Raw genomic sequence first — 19313 nt, 5'->3', positions numbered from 1 at the left:
TTGGATGCTTGATTCCAGTCTGGGAAAGACATGGCTTTGTAGTTCGGACTGGACTGTTCCCATGAGGCACAGGGTCAGAGCTGATTTGCATATAGCCAGTGTCTAACCCAGGATGGTGTTGAGTGCAAACAAATGATGGATTTAGGCCCAGATCCTTGTACTGGGGTGAATGTATGACATTGTTCTACATTCTGTCCATCAACTGTGTTTTTTGCAATTTTCACACAGAGTGTGCTGGGGATGCTCAGACGTGAGTCCCAGGCTCTCCACACCACTGGAGTCAAGCTATCAAGGCTCATGAAGGCTGATAGCCAGAAACCGGTCCTTGGATGCTTGATTCCGGTCTGGGAAAGACATGGCTTTGTAGTTCGGACTGGACTGTTACCAAGAGGCACAGGGTCAGAGCTGATTTGCATATAGCCAGTGTCTAACCCAGGGTGGTGTGGAGTGCAAAAAAACGATGGATTTAGGCCCAGATCCTTGTACTGGGGTGAATGTATGACATTGTTCTACATTCTGTCCATCAACTGTGTTTTTTGCAATTTTCACCCCGAGTGTGCTGGGGATGCTCATACGTGAGTCCCAGGCTCTCCACACCACTGGAGTCAAGCTATCCAGGCTGATGAAGGCTGATAGCCAGAAACCGGTCCTTGGATGCTTGATTCCGGTCTGGGAAAGACATGGCTTTGTAGTTCGGACTGGACTGTTCCCATGAGGCACAGGGTCAGAGCTGATTTGCATATAGCCAGTGTCTAACCCAGGGTGGTGTGGAGTGCAAAAAAACGATGGATTTACGCCCAGATCCTTGTACTGGGGTGAATGTATGACATTGTTCTACATTCTGTCCATCAACTGTGTTTTTTGCAATTTTCACCCCGAGTGTGCTGGGGATGCTCAGACGTGAGTCCCAGGCTCTCCACACCACTGGAGTCAAGCTATCCAGGCTGATGAAGGCTGATAGCCATAAACCGGTCCTTGAATGCTTGATTCCGGTTTGGGAAAGACATGGCTTTGTAGTTCGGACTGGACTGTTCCCATGAGGCACAGGGTCAGAGCTGATTTGCATATAGCAAGTGTCTAACTCAGGGTGGTGTGGAGTGCAAAAAAACGATGGATTTAGGCCCAGATCCTTGTACTGGGGTGAATGTATGACATTGTTCTACATTCTGTCCATCAACTGTGTTTTTTGCAATTTTCACTCCGAGTGTGCTGGGGATGCTCAGACGTGAGTCCCAGGCTCTCCACACCACTGGAGTCAAGCTATCCAGGCTGATGAAGGCTGATAGCCAGAAACCGGTCCTTGGATGCTTGATTCCGGTCTGGGAAAGACATGGCTTTGTAGTTCGGATTGGACTGTTCCCATGAGGCACAGGGTCAGAGCTGATTTGCATATAGCCATTGTCTAACCCAGGGTGGTGTGGAGTGCACAAAAACGATGGATTTAGGCCCAGATCCTTGTACTGGGGTGAATGTATGACATTGTTCTACATTCTGTCCATCAACTGTGTTTTTTGCAATTTTCACCCCGAGTGTGCTGGGGATGCTCAGACGTGAGTCCCAGGCTCTCCACACCCCTGGAGTCAAGCTATCCAGGCTGATGAAGGCTAATAGCCAGAAACCGGTCCTTGGATGCTTGATTCCGGTCTTGGAAAGACATGGCTTTGTAGTTCGGACTGGACTGTTCCCATGAGGCACAGGGTCAGAGCTGATTTGCATATATCCAGTGTCTAACCTAGGGTGGTGTGGAGTGCAAAAAAACGATGGATTTAGGCCCAGATCCTTGTACTGGGGTGAATGTATGACATTGTTCTACATTCTGTCCATCAACTGTGTTTTTTGCAATTTTCACCCCGAGTGTGCTGGGGATGCTCAGACGTGAGTCCCAGGCTCTCCACACCACTGGAGTCAAGCTATCCAGGCTGATGAAGGCTGATAGCCAGAAACCGGTCCTTGGATGCTTGATTCCGGTCTGGGAAAGACATGGCTTTGTAGTTCGGACTGGACTGTTCCCATGAGGCACAGGGTCAGAGCTGATTTGCATATAGCCAGTTTCTAACCCAGGGTGGTGTGGAGTGCAAAAAACTATGGATTTAGGCCCAGATCCCTGTACTGGGTTGAATGTATGACATTGTTCTACATTCTGTCCATCAACTGTGTTTTTTGCAATTTTCACCCCGAGTGTGCTGGGGATGCTCAGATGTGAGTCCCAGGCTCTCCACACCACTGGAGTCAAGCTATCCAGGCTGATGAAGGCTGATAGCCAGAAACCGGTCCTTGGATGCTTGATTCCGGTCTGGGAAAGACATGGCTTTGTAGTTCGGACTGGACTGTTCCCATGAGGCACAGGGTCAGAGCTGATTTGCATATAGCCAGTGTCTAACCCAGGGTGGTGTGGAGTGCAAAAAAACGATGGATTTAGGCCCAGATCCTTGTACTGGGGTGAATGTATGACATTGTTCTACATTCTGTCCATCAACTGTGTTTTTTGCAATTTTCACCCCGAGTGTGCTGGGGATGCTCAGACGTGAGTCCTAGGCTCTCCACACTACTGGAGTCAAGCTATCCAGGCTGATGAAGGCTGATAGCCAGAAACCGGTCCTTGGATGCTTGATTCCGGTCTGGGAAAGACATGGCTTTGTAGTTCGGACTGGACTGTTCCCATGAGGCACAGGGTCAGAGCTGATTTGCATATAGCCAGTGTCTAACCCAGGGTGGTGTGGAGTGCAAAAAAACGATGGATTTAGGCCCAGATCCTTGTACTGGGGTGAATGTATGACATTGTTCTACATTCTGTCCATCAACTGTGTTTTTTGCAATTTTCACCCCGAGTGTGCTGGGGATGCTCAGACGTGAGTCCCAGGCTCTCCACACCACTGGAGTCAAGCTATCCAGGCTGATGAAGGCTGATAGCCAGAAACCGGTCCTTGGATGCTTGATTCCGGTCTGGGAAAGACATGGCTTTGTAGTTCGGACTGGACTGTTCCCATGAGGCACAGGGTCAGAGCTGATTTGCATATAGCCAGTGTCTAACCCAGGGTGGTGTGGAGTGCAAAAAAACGATGGATTTAGGCCCAGATCCTTGTACTGGGGTGAATGTATGACATTGTTCTACATTCTGTCCATCAACTGTGTTTTTTGCAATTTTCACCCCGAGTGTGCTGGGGATGCTCAGAGGTGAGTCCCAGGCTCTCCACACCACTGGAGTCAAGCTATCCAGGCTGATGAAGGCTGATAGCCAGAAACCGGTCCTTGGATGCTTGATTCCGGTCTGGGAAAGACATGGCTTTGTAGTTCGGACTGGACTGTTCCCATGAGGCACAGGGTCAGAGCTGATTTGCATATAGCCAGTGTCTAACCCAGGGTGGTGTGGAATGCAAAAAAACGATGGATTTAGGCCCAGATCCTTGTACTGGGTTGAATGTATGACATTGTTCTACATTCTGTCCATCAACTGTGTTTTTTGCAATTTTCACCCCGAGTGTGCTGGGGATGCTCAGATGTGAGTCCCAGGCTCTCCACACCACTGGAGTCAAGCTATCCAGGCTGATGAAGGCTGATAGCCAGAAACCGGTCCTTGGATGCTTGATTCCGGTTTGGGAAAGACATGGCTTTGTAGTTCGGACTGGACTGTTCCCATGAGGCACAGGGTCAGAGCTGATTTGCATATAGCCAGTGTCTAACCCAGGGTGGTGTGGAGTGCAAAAAAACGATGGATTTAGGCCCAGATCCTTGTACTGGGGTGAATGTATGACATTGTTCTACATTCTGTCCATCAACTATGTTTTTTGCAATTTTCACCCCGATTGTGCTGGGGATGCTCAGACGTGAGTCCCAGGCTCTCCACACCACTGGAGTCAAGCTATCCAGGCTGATGAAGGCTGATAGCCAGAAACCGGTCCTTGGATGCTTGATTCCGGTCTGGGAAAGACATGGCTTTGTAGTTCGGACTGGACTGTTCCCATGAGGCACAGGGTCAGAGCTGATTTGCATATAGCCATTGTCTAACCCAGGGTGGTGTGGAGTGCACAAAAACGATGGATTTAGGCCCAGATCCTTGTACTGGGGTGAATGTATGACATTGTTCTACATTCTGTCCATCAACTGTGTTTTTTGCAATTTTCACCCCGAGTGTGCTGGGGATGCTCAGACGTGAGTCCCAGGCTCTCCACACCACTGGAGTCAAGCTATCCAGGCTGATGAAGGCTAATAGCCAGAAACCGGTCCTTGGATGCTTGATTCCGGTCTGGGAAAGACATGGCTTTGTAGTTCGGACTGGACTGTTCCCATGAGGCACAGGGTCAGAGCTGATTTGCATATATCCAGTGTCTAACCCAGGGTGGTGTGGAGTGCAAAAAAACGATGGATTTAGGCCCAGATCCTTGTACTGGGGTGAATGTATGACATTGTTCTACATTCTGTCCATCAACTGTGTTTTTTGCAATTTTCACCCCGAGTATGCTGGGGATGCTCAGACGTGAGTCCCAGGCTCTCCACACCACTGGAGTCAAGCTATCCAGGCTGATGAAGGCTGATAGCCAGAAACCGGTCCTTGGATGCTTGATTCCGGTCTGGGAAAGACATGGCTTTGTAGTTCGGACTGGACTGTTCCCATGAGGCACAGGGTCAGAGCTGATTTGCATATAGCCAGTTTCTAACCCAGGGTGGTGTGGAGTGTAAAAAACTATGGATTTAGGCCCAGATCCCTGTACTGGGTTGAATGTATGACATTGTTCTACATTCTGTCCATCAACTGTGTTTTTTGCAATTTTCACCCCGAGTGTGCTGGGGATGCTCAGATGTGAGTCCCAGGCTCTCCACACCACTGGAGTCAAGCTATCCAGGCTGATGAAGGCTGATAGCCAGAAACCGGTCCTTGGATGCTTGATTCCGGTCTGGGAAAGACATGGCTTTGTAGTTCGGACTGGACTGTTCCCATGAGGCACAGGGTCAGAGCTGATTTGCATATAGCCAGTGTCTAACCCAGGGTGGTGTGGAGTGCAAAAAAACGATGGATTTAGGCCCAGATCCTTGTACTGGGGTGAATGTATGACATTGTTCTACATTCTGTCCATCAACTGTGTTTTTTGCAATTTTCACCCCGAGTGTGCTGGGGATGCTCAGACGTGAGTCCCAGGCTCTCCACACCACTGGAGTCAAGCTATCCAGGCTGATGAAGGCTGATAGCCAGAAACCGGTCCTTGGATGCTTGATTCCGGTCTGGGAAAGACATGGCTTTGTAGTTCGGACTGGACTGTTCCCATGAGGCACAGGGTCAGAGCTGATTTGCATATAGCCAGTGTCTAACCCAGGGTGGTGTGGAGTGCAAAAAAACGATGGATTTAGGCCCAGATCCTTGTACTGGGGTGAATGTATGACATTGTTCTACATTCTGTCCATCAACTGTGTTTTTTGCAATTTTCACCCCGAGTGTGCTGGGGATGCTCAGACGTGAGTCCCAGGCTCTCCACACCACTGGAGTCAAGCTATCCAGGCTGATGAAGGCTGATAGCCAGAAACCGGTCCTTGGATGCTTGATTCCGGTCTGGGAAAGACATGGCTTTGTAGTTCAGACTGGACTGTTCCCATGAGGCACAGGGTCAGAGCTGATTTGCATATAGCCAGTGTCTAACCCAGGGTGGTGTGGAGTGCAAAAAAACGATGGATTTAGGCCCAGATCCTTGTACTGGGGTGAATGTATGACATTGTTCTACATTCTGTCCATCAACTGTGTTTTTTGCAATTTTCACCCCGAGTGTGCTGGGGATGCTCAGACGTGAGTCCCAGGCTCTCCACACCACTGGAGTCAAGCTATTCAGGCTGATGAAGGCTGATAGCCAGAAACCGGTCCTTGGATGCTTTATTCCGGTCTGGGAAAGACATGGCTTTGTAGTTCGGACTGGACTGTTCCCATGAGGCACAGGGTCAGAGCTGATTTGCATATAGCCAGTGTCTAACCCAGGGTGGTGTGGAGTGCAAAAAAACTATGAATTTAGGCCCAGATCCTTGTACTGGGGTGAATGTATGACATTGTTCTACATTCTGTCCATCAACTGTGTTTTTTGCAATTTTCACCCCGAGTGTGCTGAGGATGCTCATACGTGAGTCCCAGGCTCTCCACACCACTGGAGTCAAGCTATCCAGGCTGATGAAGGCTGATAGCCAGAAACCGGTCCTTGGATGCTTGATTCCGGTCTGGGAAAGACATGGCTTTGTAGTTCGGACTGGACTGTTCCCATGAGGCACAGGGTCAGAGCTGATTTGCATATAGCCAGTGTCTAACCCAGGGTGGTGTGGAGTGCAAAAAAACGATGGATTTAGGCCCAGATCCTTGTACTGGGGTGAATGTATGACATTGTTCTACATTCTGTCCATCAACTATGTTTTTTGCAATTTTCACCCCGAGTGTGCTGGGGATGCTCAGACGTGAGTCCCAGGCTCTCCACACCACTGGAGTCAAGCTATCCAGGCTGATGAAGGCTGATAGCCAGAAACCGGTCCTTGGATGCTTGATTCCGGTCTGGGAAAGACATGGCTTTGTAGTTCGGACTGGACTGTTCCGTTCCCATGAGGCACAGGGTCAGAGCTGATTTGCATATAGCCAGTGTCTAACCCAGGGTGGTGTGGAGTGCAAAAAAACGATGGATTTAGGCCCAGATCCTTGTACTGGGTTGAATGTATGACATTGTTCCACATTCTGTCCATCAACTGTGTTTTTTGCAATTTTCACCCCGAGTGTGCTGGGAATGCTCAGATGTGAGTCCCAGGCACTCCACACCACTGGAGTCAAGCTATCCAGGCTGATGAAGGCTGATAGCCAGAAACCGGTCCTTGGATGCTTGATTCCGGTCTGGGAAAGACATGGCTTTGTAGTTCGGACTGGACTGTTCCCCTGAGGCACAGGGTCAGAGCTGATTTGCATATAGCCAGTGTCTAACCCAGGGTGGTGTGGAGTGCAAAAAAACGATGGATTTAGGCCCAGATCCTTGTACTGGGTTGAATGTATGACATTGTTCTACATTCTGTCCATCAACTGTGTTTTTTGCAATTTTCACCCCGAGTGTGCTGGGGATGCTCAGATGTGAGTCCCAGGCTCTCCACACCACTGGAGTCAAGCTATCCAGGCTGATGAAGGCTGATAGCCAGAAACCGGTCCTTGGATGCTTGATTCCGGTCTGGGAAAGACATGGCTTTGTAGTTCGGACCGGACTGTTCCCATGAGGCACAGGGTCAGAGCTGATTTGCATATAGCCAGTGTCTAACCCAGGGTGATGTGGAGTGCAATAAAACGATGGATTTAGGCCCAGATCCTTGTACTGGGGTGAATGTATGACATTGTTCTACATTCTGTCCATAAAATGTGTTTTTTGCAATTTTCACCCCGAGTGTGCTGGGGATGCTCAGACGTGAGTCCCAGGCTCTCCACACCACTGGAGTCAAGCTATCCAGGCTGATGAAGGCTGATAGCCAGAAACCGGTCCTTGGATGCTTGATTCCGGTCTGGGAAAGACATGGCTTTGTAGTTCGGACTGGACTGTTCCCATGAGGCACAGGGTCAGAGCTGATTTGCATATAGCCAGTGTCTAACCCAGGGTGGTGTGGAGTGCAAAAAAACGATGGATTTAGGCCCAGATCCTTGTACTGGGGTGAATGTATGACATTGTTCTACATTCTGTCCATCAACTGTGTTTTTTGCAATTTTCACCCCGAGTGTGCTGGGGATGCTCAGACGTGAGTCCCAGGCTCTCCACACCACTGGAGTCAAGCTATCCAGGCTGATGAAGGCTGATAGCCAGAAACCGGTCCTTGGATGCTTGATTCCGGTCTGGGAAAGACATGGCTTTGTAGTTCGGACTGGACTGTTCCCATGAGGCACAGGGTCAGAGCTGATTTGCATATAGCCAGTGTCTAACCCAGGGTGGTGTGGAGTGCAAAAAAACGATGGATTTAGGCCCAGATCCTTGTACTGGGTTGAATGTATGACATTGTTCCACATTCTGTCCATCAACTGTGTTTTTTGCAATTTTCACCCCGAGTGTGCTGGGAATGCTCAGATGTGAGTCCCAGGCACTCCACACCACTGGAGTCAAGCTATCCAGGCTGATGAAGGCTGATAGCCAGAAACCGGTCCTTGGATGCTTGATTCCGGTCTGGGAAAGACATGGCTTTGTAGTTCGGACTGGACTGTTCCCCTGAGGCACAAGGTCAGAGCTGATTTGCATATAGCCAGTGTCTAACCCAGGGTGGTGTGGAGTGCAAAAAAACGATGGATTTAGGCCCAGATCCTTGTACTGGGTTGAATGTATGACATTGTTCTACATTCTGTCCATCAACTGTGTTTTTTGCAATTTTCACCCCGAGTGTGCTGGGGATGCTCAGATGTGAGTCCCAGGCTCTCCACACCACTGGAGTCAAGCTATCCAGGCTGATGAAGCTGATAGCCAGAAACCGGTCCTTGGATGCTTGATTCCGGTCTGGGAAAGACATGACTTTGTAGTTCGGACTGGACTGTTCCCATGAGGCACAGGGTCAGAGCTGATTTGCATATAGCCAGTGTCTAACCCAGGGTGATGTGGAGTGCAATAAAACGATGGATTTAGGCCCAGATCCTTGTACTGGGGTGAATGTATGACATTGTTCTACATTCTGTCCATCAAATGTGTTTTTTGCAATTTTCACCCAGAGTGTGCTGGGGATGCTCAGACGTGAGTCCCAGGCTCTCCACACCACTGGAGTCAAGCTATCCAGGCTGATGAAGGCTGATAGCCAGAAACCGGTCCTTGGATGCTTGATTCCGGTCTGGGAAAGACATGGCTTTGTAGTTCGGACTGGACTGTTCCCATGAGGCACAGGGTCAGAGCTGATTTGCATATAGCCAGTGTCTAACCCAGGGTGGTGTGGAGTGCAAAAAAACGATGGATTTAGGCCCAGATCCTTGTACTGGGGTGAATGTATGACATTGTTCTACATTCTGTCCATCAACTGTGTTTTTTGCAATTTTCACCCCGAGTGTGCTGGGGATGCTCAGACGTGAGTCCCAGGCTCTCCACACCACTGGAGTCAAGCTATCCAGGCTGATGAAGGCTGATAGCCAGAAACCGGTCCTTGGATGCTTGATTCCGGTCTGGGAAAGACATGGCTTTGTAGTTCGGACTGGACTGTTCCCATGAGGCACAGGGTCAGAGCTGATTTGCATATAGCCAGTGTCTAACCCAGGGTGGTGTGGAGTGCAAAAAAACGATGGATTTAGGCCCAGATCCTTGTACTGGGGTGAATGTATGACATTGTTCTACATTCTGTCCATCAACTGTGTTTTTTGCAATTTTCACCCCGAGTGTGCTGGGGATGCTCAGACGTGAGTCCCAGGCTCTCCACACCACTGGAGTCAAGCTATCCAGGCTGATGAAGGCTGATAGCCAGAAACCGGTCCTTGGATGCTTGATTCCGGTCTGGGAAAGACATGGCTTTGTAGTTCGGACTGGACTGTTCCCATGAGGCACAGGGTCAGAGCTGATTTGCATATAGCCAGTGTCTAACCCAGGGTGGTGTGGAGTGCAAAAAAACGATGGATTTAGGCCCAGATCCGTGTACTGGGGTGAATGTATGACATTGTTCTACATTCTGTCCATCAACTGTGTTTTTTGCAATTTTCACCCCGAGTGTGCTGGGGATGCTCAGACGTGAGTCCCAGGCTCTCCACACCACTGGAGTCAAGCTATCCAGGCTGATGAAGGCTGATAGCCAGAAACCGGTCCTTGGATGCTTTATTCCGGTCTGGGAAAGACATGGCTTTGTAGTTCGGACTGGACTGTTCCCATGAGGCACAGGGTCAGAGCTGATTTGCATATAGCCAGTGTCTAACCCAGGGTGGTGTGGAGTGCAAAAAAACTATGAATTTAGGCCCAGATCCTTGTACTGGGGTGAATGTATGACATTGTTCTACATTCTGTCCATCAACTGTGTTTTTTGCAATTTTCACCCCGAGTGTGCTGAGGATGCTCATACGTGAGTCCCAGGCTCTCCACACCACTGGAGTCAAGCTATCCAGGCTGATGAAGGCTGATAGCCAGAAACCGGTCCTTGGATGCTTGATTCCGGTCTGGGAAAGACATGGCTTTGTAGTTCGGACTGGACTGTTCCCATGAGGCACAGGGTCAGAGCTGATTTGCATATAGCCAGTGTCTAACCCAGGGTGGTGTGGAGTGCAAAAAAACGATGGATTTAGGCCCAGATCCTTGTACTGGGTTGAATGTATGACATTGTTCTACATTCTGTCCATCAACTGTGTTTTTTGCAATTTTCACCCCGAGTGTGCTGGGGATGCTTAGATGTGAGTCTCAGGCTCTCCACACCACTGGAGTCAAGCTATCCAGGCTGATGAAGGCTGATAGCCAGAAACCGGTCCTTGGATGCTTGATTCCAGTTTGGGAAAGACATGGCTTTGTAGTTCGGACTGGACTGTTCCCATGAGGCACAGGGTCAGAGCTGATTTGCATATAGCCAGTGTCTAACCCAGGGTGGTGTGGAGTGCAAAAAAACGATGGATTTAGGCCCAGATCCTTGTACTGGGGTGAATGTATGACATTGTTCTACATTCTGTCCATCAACTATGTTTTTTGCAATTTTCACCCCGAGTGTGCTGGGGATGCTCAGACGTGAGTCCCAGGCTCTCCACCCAACTGGAGTCAAGCTATCCAGGCTGATGAAGGCTGATAGCCAGAAACCGGTCCTTGGATGCTTGATTCCGGTCTGGGAAAGACATGGCTTTGTAGTTCAGACTGGACTGTTCCGTTCCCATGAGGCACAGGGTCAGAGCTGATTTGCATATAGCCAGTGTCTAACCCAGGGTGGTGTGGAGTGCAAAAAAACGATGGATTTAGGCCCAGATCCTTGTACTGGGTTGAATGTATGACATTGTTCCACATTCTGTCCATCAACTGTGTTTTTTGCAATTTTCACCACGAGTGTGCTGGGAATGCTCAGATGTGAGTCCCAGGCACTCCACACCACTGGAGTCAAGCTATCCAGGCTGATGAAGGCTGATAGCCAGAAACCGGTCCTTGGATGCTTGATTCCGGTCTGGGAAAGACATGGCTTTGTAGTTCGGACTGGACTGTTCCCATGAGGCACAGGGTCAGAGCTGATTTGCATATAGCCAGTGTCTAACCCAGGGTGGTGTGGAGTGCAAAAAAACGATGGATTTAGGCCCAGATCCTTGTACTGGGTTGAATGTATGACATTGTTCTACATTCTGTCCATCAACTGTGTTTTTTGCAATTTTCACCCCGAGTGTGCTGGGGATGCTCAGATGTGAGTCCCAGGCTCTCCACACCACTGGAGTCAAGCTATCCAGGCTGATGAAGGCTGATAGCCAGAAACCGGTCCTTGGATGCTTGATTCCGGTCTGGGAAAGACATGGCTTTGTAGTTCGGACTGGACTGTTCCCATGAGGCACAGGGTCAGAGCTGATTTGCATATAGCCAGTGTCTAACCCAGGGTGATGTGGAGTGCAATAAAACGATGGATTTAGGCCCAGATCCTTGTACTGGGGTGAATGTATGACATTGTTCTACATTCTGTCCATCAAATGTGTTTTTGCAATTTTCACCCCGAGTGTGCTGGGGATGCTCAGACGTGAGTCCCAGGCTCTCCACACCACTGGAGTCAAGCTATCCAGGCTGATGAAGGCTGATAGCCAGAAACCGGTCCTTGGATGCTTGATTCCAGTCTGGGAAAGACATGGCTTTGTAGTTCGGACTGGACTGTTCCCATGAGGCACAGGGTCAGAGCTGATTTGCATATAGCCAGTGTCTAACCCAGGGTGGTGTGGAGTGCAAAAAAACGATGGATTTAGGCCCAGATCCTTGTACTGGGGTGAATGTATGACATTGTTCTACATTCTGTCCATCAACTGTGTTTTTTACAATTTTCACCCCGAGTGTGCTGGGGATGCTCAGACGTGAGTCCCAGGCTCTCCACACCACTGGAGTCAAGCTATCCAGGCTGATGAAGGCTGATAGCCAGAAACCGGTCCTTGGATGCTTGATTCCGGTCTGGGAAAGACATGGCTTTGTAGTTCGGACTGGAATGTTCCCATGAGGCACAGTGTCAGAGCTGATTTGCATATAGCCATTGTCTAACCCAGGGTGGTGTGGAGTGCAAAAAAACCTATGGATTTAGGCCCAGATCCTTGTACTGGGGTGAATGTATGACATTGTACTACATTCTGTCCATCAACTGTGTTTTTTGCAATTTTCACCCCGAGTGTGCTGGGGATGCTCAGACGTGAGCCCTAGGCTCTCCACACCACTGGAGTCAAGCTATCCAGGCTGATGAAGGCTGATAGCCAGAAACCGGTCCTTGGATGCTTGATTCCGGTCTGGGAAAGACAAGGCTTTGTAGTTCGGACTGGACTGTACCCATGAGGCACAGGGTCAGAGCTGTTTTGCATATAGCCAGTGTCTAACCCAGGGTGGTGTGGAGTGCAAAAAAACGATGGATTTAGGCCCAGATCCTTGTACTGGGGTGAATGTATGACATTGTTCTACATTCTGTCCATCAACTGTGTTTTTTGCAATTTTCACCCCGAGTGTGCTGGGGATGCTCAGATATGAGTCCCAGGCTCTCCACACCACTGGAGTCAAGCTATCCAGGCTGATGAAGGCTGACAACCAGAAACCGGTCATTGGATGCTTGATTCCGGTCTGGGAAAGACATGGCTTTGTAGTTCGGACTGGTCTGTTCCCATGAGGCACAGGGTCAGAGCTGATTTGCATATAGCCAGTGTCTAACCCAGGGTGGTGTGGAGTGCAAAAAAACGATGGATTTAGGCCCAGATCCTTGTACTGGGGTGAATGTATGACATTGTTCTACATTCTGTCCATCAACTGTGTTTTTTGCAATTTTCACCCGAGTGTGCTGGGGATGCTCAGACGTGAGTCCCAGGCTCTCCACACCACTGGAGTCAAGCTATCCAGGCTGATGAAGGCTGATAGCCAGAAACCGGTCCTTGGATGCTTGATTCCGGTCTGGGAAAGACATGGCTTTGTAGTTCGGACTGGACTGTTCCCATGAGGCACAGGGTCAGAGCTGATTTGCATATAGCCATTGTGTAACCCAGGGTGGTGTGGAGTGCAAAAACAAGGATGGATTTAGGCCCAGAACCTTGTACTGGGGTGAATGTAAGACATTGTACTACATTCTGTCCATCAACTGTGTTTTTTGCAATTTTCACCCCGAGTGTGCTGGGGATGCTCAGACGTGAGCCCTAGGCTCTCCACACCACTGGAGTCAAGCTATCCAGGCTGATGAAGGCTGATAGCCAGAAACCGGTCCTTGGATGCGTGATTCCGGTCTGGGAAAGACATGGCTTTGTAGTTCGGACTGGACTGTTCCCATGAGGCACAGGGTCAGAGCTGATTTGCATATAGCCAGTGTCTAACCCAGGGTGGTGTGGAGTGCAAAAAAACGATGGATTTAGGCCCAGATCCTTGTACTGGGGTGAATGTATGACATTGTTCTACATTCTGTCCATCAACTGTGTTTTTTGCAATTTTCACCCCGAGTGTGCTGGGGATGCTCAGATGTGAGTCCCAGGCTCTCCACACCACTGGAGTCAAGCTATCCAGGCTGATGAAGGCTGATAGCCAGAAACCGGTCCTTGGATGCTTGATTCCGGTCTGGGAAAGACATGGCTTTGTAGTTCGGACTGGACTGTTCCCATGAGGGACAGGGTCAGAGCTGATTTGCATATAGCCAGTGTCTAACCCAGGGTGGTGTGGAGTGCAAAAAAACGATGGATTTAGGCCCAGATCCTTGTACTGGGGTGAATGTATGACATTGTTCTACATTCTGTCCATCAACTGTGTTTTTTGCAATTTTCACCCCGAGTGTGCTGGGGATGCTCAGACGTGAGTCCCAGGCTCTCCACACCACTGGAGTCAAGCTATCCAGGCTGATGAAGGCTGATAGCCAGAAACCGGTCCTTGGATGCTTTATTCCGGTCTGGGAAAGACATGGCTTTGTAGTTCGGACTGGACTGTTCCCATGAGGCACAGGGTCAGAGCTGATTTGCATATAGCCAGTGTCTAACCCAGGGTGGTGTGGAGTGCAAAAAAACGATGGATTTAGGCCCAGATCCTTGTACTGGGGTGAATGTATGACATTGTTCTACATTCTGTCTATCAACTGTCTTTTTTGCAATTTTCACCCCGAGTGTGCTGGGGATGCTCAGACATTAGTCCCAGACTCTCCACACCACTGGAGTCAAGCTATCCAGGCTGATGAAGGCTGATAGCCAGAAACCGGTCCTTGGATGCTTGATTCCGGTCTGGGAAAGACATGGCTTTGTAGTTCGGACTGGACTGTTCCCATGAGGCACAGGGTCAGAGCAGATTTGCATATAGCCAGTGTCTAACTCAGGGTGGTGTGGAGTGCAAAAAAACGATGGATTTAGGCCCAGATCCTTGTACTGGGGTGAATGTATGACATTGTTCTACATTCTGTCCATCAACTGTGTTTTTTGCAATTTTCACCCCGAGTGTGCTGGGGATGCTCATACGTGAGTCCCAGGCTCTCCACACCACTGGTGTCAAGCTATCCAGGCTGATGAAGGCTGATAGCCAGAAACCGGTCCTTGGATGCTTGATTCCGGACTGGGAAAGACATGGCTTTGTAGTTCAGACTGGACTCTTCCCATGAGGCACAGGGTCAGAGCTGATTTGCATATAGCCAGTGTCTAACCCAGGGTGGTGTGGAGTGCAAAAAAACGATGGATTTAGGCCCAGATCCTTGTACTGGGGTGAATGTATGACATTGTTCTACATTCTGTCCATCAACTGTGTTTTTTGCAATTTTCACCCCGAGTGTGCTGGGGATGCTCAGACGTGAGTCCCAGGCTCTCCACACCACTGGAGTCAAGCTATCCAGGCTGATGAAGGCTGATAGCCAGAAACCGGTCCTTGGATGCTTTATTCCGGTCTGGGAAAGACATGGCTTTGTAGTTCGGACTGGACTGTTCCCATGATGCACAGGGTCAGAGCTGATTTGCATATAGCCAGTGTCTAACCCAGGGTGGTGTGGAGTGCAAAAAAACGATGAATTTAGGCCCAGATCCTTGTACTGGGGTGAATGTATGACATTGTTCTACATTCTGTCCATCAACTATGTTTTTTGCAATTTTCACCCGGAGTGTGCTGGGGATGCTCATACGTGAGTCCCAGGCTCTCCACACCACTGGAGTCAAGCTATCCAGGCTGATGAAGGCTGATAGCCAGAAACCGGTCCTTGGATGCTTGATTCCGGTCTGGGAAAGACATGGCTTTGTAGTTCGGACTGGACTGTTCCCATGAGGCACAGGGTCAGAGCAGATTTGCATATAGCCAGTGTCTAACCCAGGGTGGTGTGGAGTGCAAAAAAACGATGGATTTAGGCCCAGATCCTTGTACTGGGGTGAATGTATGACATTGTTCTACATTCTGTCTATCAACTGTCTTTTTTGCAATTTTCACCCCGAGTGTGCTGGGGATGCTCAGACATTAGTCCCAGACTCTCCACACCACTGGAGTCAAGCTATCCAGGCTGATGAAGGCTGATAGCCAGAAACCGGTCCTTGGATGCTTGATTCCGGTCTGGGAAAGACATGGCTTTGTAGTTCGGACTGGACTGTTCCCATGAGGCACAGGGTCAGAGCAGATTTGCATATAGCCAGTGTCTAACTCAGGGTGGTGTGGAGTGCAAAAAAACGATGGATTTAGGCCCAGATCCTTGTACTGGGGTGAATGTATGACATTGTTCTACATTCTGTCCATCAACTGTGTTTTTTGCAATTTTCACCCCGAGTGTGCTGGGGATGCTCAGACGTGAGTCCCAGGCTCTCCACACCACTGGTGTCAAGCTATCCAGGCTGATGAAGGCTGATAGCCAGAAACCGGTCCTTGGATGCTTGATTCCGGACTGGGAAAGACATGGCTTTGTAGTTCAGACTGGACTGTTCCCATGAGGCACAGGGTCAGAGCTGATTTGCATATAGCCAGTGTGTAACCCAGGGTGGTGTGGAGTGCAAAAAAAGATGGATTTAGGCCCAGATCCTTGTACTGGGGTGAATGTATGACATTGTTCTACATTCTGTCCATCAACTGTGTTTTTTGCAATTTTTACCCCGAGTGTGCTGGGGATGCTCAGACGTGAGTCCCAGGCTCTCCACACCACTGGAGTCAAGCTATCCAGGCTGATGAAGGCTGATAGCCAGAAACCGGTCCTTCGATGCTTGATTCCAGTCTGGGAAAGACATGGCTTTGTAGTTCGGACTGGACTGTTCCCATGAGGCACAGGGTCAGAGCTGATTTTCATATAGCCAGTGTCTAACCCAGGGTGGTGTAGAGTGCAAAAAAACGATGGATTTAGGCCCAGATCCTTGTACTGGGGTGAATGTATGACATTGTACTACATTCTGTCCATCAACTGTGTTTTTTGCAATTTTCACCCCGAGTGTGCTGGGGATGCTCAGACGTGAGTCCCAGGCTCTCCACACCACTGGAGTCAAGCTATCCAGGCTGATGTAGGCTGATAGCCAGAAATCGGTCCTTGGATGCTTGATTCCGGTCTGGGAAAGACATGGCTTTGTAGTTCGGACTGGACTGTTCCCATGAGGCACAGGGTCAGAGCAGATTTGCATATAGCCAGTGTCTAAACCAGGGTGGTGTGGAGTGCAAAAAAACGATGGATTTAGGCCCAGATCCTTGTACTGGGGTGAATGTATGACATAGTTCTACATTCTGTCCATCAACTGTGTTTTTTGCAATTTTCACCCCGAGTGTGCTGGGGATGCTCAGACGTGAGTCCCAGGCTCTCCACACCACTGGAGTCAAGCTTTCCAGGCTGATGAAGGCTGATAGCCAGAAACCGGTCCTTGGATGCTTGATTCCGGTCTGGGAAAGACATGGCTTTGTAGTTCGGACTGGACTGTTCCCATGAGGCACAGGGTCAGAGCTGATTTGCATATAGCCAGTGTCTAACCCAGGGTGGTGTGGAGTGCAAAAAAATGATGGATTTAGGCCCAGATCCTTGTACTGGGGTGAATGTATGACATTGTTCTACATTCTGTCCATCATCTGTGTTTTTTGCAATTTTCACCCCGAGTGCGCTGGGGATGCTCAGACGTGAGTCCCAGGCTCTCCACACCACTGGAGTCAAGCTATCCAGGCTAATGAAGGCTGATAGCCAGAAACTGGTCCTTGGATGCTTGATTCCGGTCTGGGAAAGACATGGCTTTGTAGTTCGGACTGGACTGTTCCCATGAGGCACAGGGTCAGAGCTGATTTGCATATAGCCAGTGTCTAACCCAGGGTGGTGTTGAGTGCAAAAAAACGATGGATTTAGGCCCAGATCCTTGTACTGGGGTGAATGTATGACATTGTTCTACATTCTGTCCATCAACTGTGTTTTTTGCAATTTTCACCCCGAGTGTGCTGGGGATGCTCAGACGTGAGTCCCAGGCTCTCCACATCACTGGAGTCAAGCTATCCAGGCTGATGAAGGCTGATATCCAGAAACCGGTCCTTGGATGCTTGATTCCAGTCTGGGAAAGACATGGCTTTGTAGTTCGGACTGGACTGTTCCCATGAGGCACAGGGTCAGAGCTGATTTGCATATAGCCAGTGTCTAACCCAGGGTGGTGTTGAGTGCAAACAAATGATGGATTTAGGCCCAGATCCTTGTACTGGGGTGAATGTATGACATTGTTCTACATTCTGTCCATCAACTGTGTTTTTTGCAATTTTCACACAGAGTGTGCTGGGGATGCTCAGACATTAGTCCCAGACTCTCCACACCACTGGAGTCAAGCTATCCAGGCTGATGAAGGCTGATAGCCAGAAACCGGTCCTTGGATGCTTGATTCCGGTCTGGGAAAGACATGGCTTTGTAGTTCGGACTGGACTGTTCCCATGAGGCACAGGGTCAGAGCAGATTTGCATATAGCCAGTGTCTAACTCAGGGTGGTGTGGAGTGCAAAAAAACGATGGATTTAGGCCCAGATCCTTGTACTGGGGTGAATGTATGACATTGTTCTACATTCTGTCCATCAACTGTGTTTTTTGCAATTTTTACCCCGAGTGTGCTGGGGATGCTCAGACGTGAGTCCCAGGCTCTCCACACCACTGGTGTCAAGCTATCCAGGCTGATGAAGGCTGATAGCCAGAAACCGGTCCTTGGATGCTTGATTCCGGACTGGGAAAGACATGGCTTTGTAGTTCAGACTGGACTGTTCCCATGAGGCACAGGGTCAGAGCTGATTTGCATATAGCCAGTGTGTAACCCAGGGTGGTGTGGAGTGCAAAAAAAGATGGATTTAGGCCCAGATCCTTGTACTGGGGTGAATGTATGACATTGTTCTACATTCTGTCCATCAACTGTGTTTTTTGCAATTTTTACCCCGAGTGTGCTGGGGATGCTCAGACGTGAGTCCCAGGCTCTCCACACCACTGGAGTCAAGCTATCCAGGCTGATGAAGGCTGATAGCCAGAAATCGGTCCTTGGATGCTTGATTCCAGTCTGGGAAAGACATGGCTTTGTAGTTCGGACTGGACTGTTCCCATGAGGCACAGGGTCAGAGCAGATTTGCATATAGCCAGTGTCTAAACCAGGGTGGTGTGGAGTGCAAAAAAACGATGGATTTAGGCCCAGATCCTTGTACTGGGGTGAATGTATGACATTGTTCTACATTCTGTCCATCAACTGTGTTTTTTGCAATTTTCACCCCGAGTGTGCTGGGGATGCTCAGACGTGAGTCCCAGGCTCTCCACACCACTGGAGTCAAGCTTTCCAGGCTGATGAAGGCTGATAGCCAGAAACCGGTCCTTGGATGCTTGATTCCGGTCTGGGAAAGACATGGCTTTGTAGTTCGGACTGGACTGTTCCCATGAGGCACAGGGTCAGAGCTGATTTGCATATAGCCATTGTCTAACCCAGGGTGGTGTGGAGTGCACAAAAACGATGGATTTAGGCCCAGATCCTTGTACTGGGGTGAATGTATGACATTGTTCTACATTCTGTCCATCAACTGTGTTTTTTGCAATTTTCACCCCGAGTGTGCTGGGGATGCTCAGACGTGAGTCCCAGGCTCTCCACACCACTGGAGTCAAGCTATCCAGGCTGATGAAGGCTAATAGCCAGAAACCGGTCCTTGGATGCTTGATTCCGGTCTGGGAAAGACATGGCTTTGTAGTTCGGACTGGACTGTTCCCATGAGGCACAGGGTCAGAGCTGATTTGCATATATCCAGTGTCTAACCCAGGGTGGTGTGGAGTGCAAAAAAA

Source organism: Lissotriton helveticus, chromosome 4_2, assembly GCF_964261635.1.
Source record: "Lissotriton helveticus chromosome 4_2, aLisHel1.1, whole genome shotgun sequence".
NCBI lineage: Eukaryota > Metazoa > Chordata > Amphibia > Caudata > Salamandridae > Lissotriton > Lissotriton helveticus.
Note: the sequence above shows the minus strand (reverse complement) of the source record.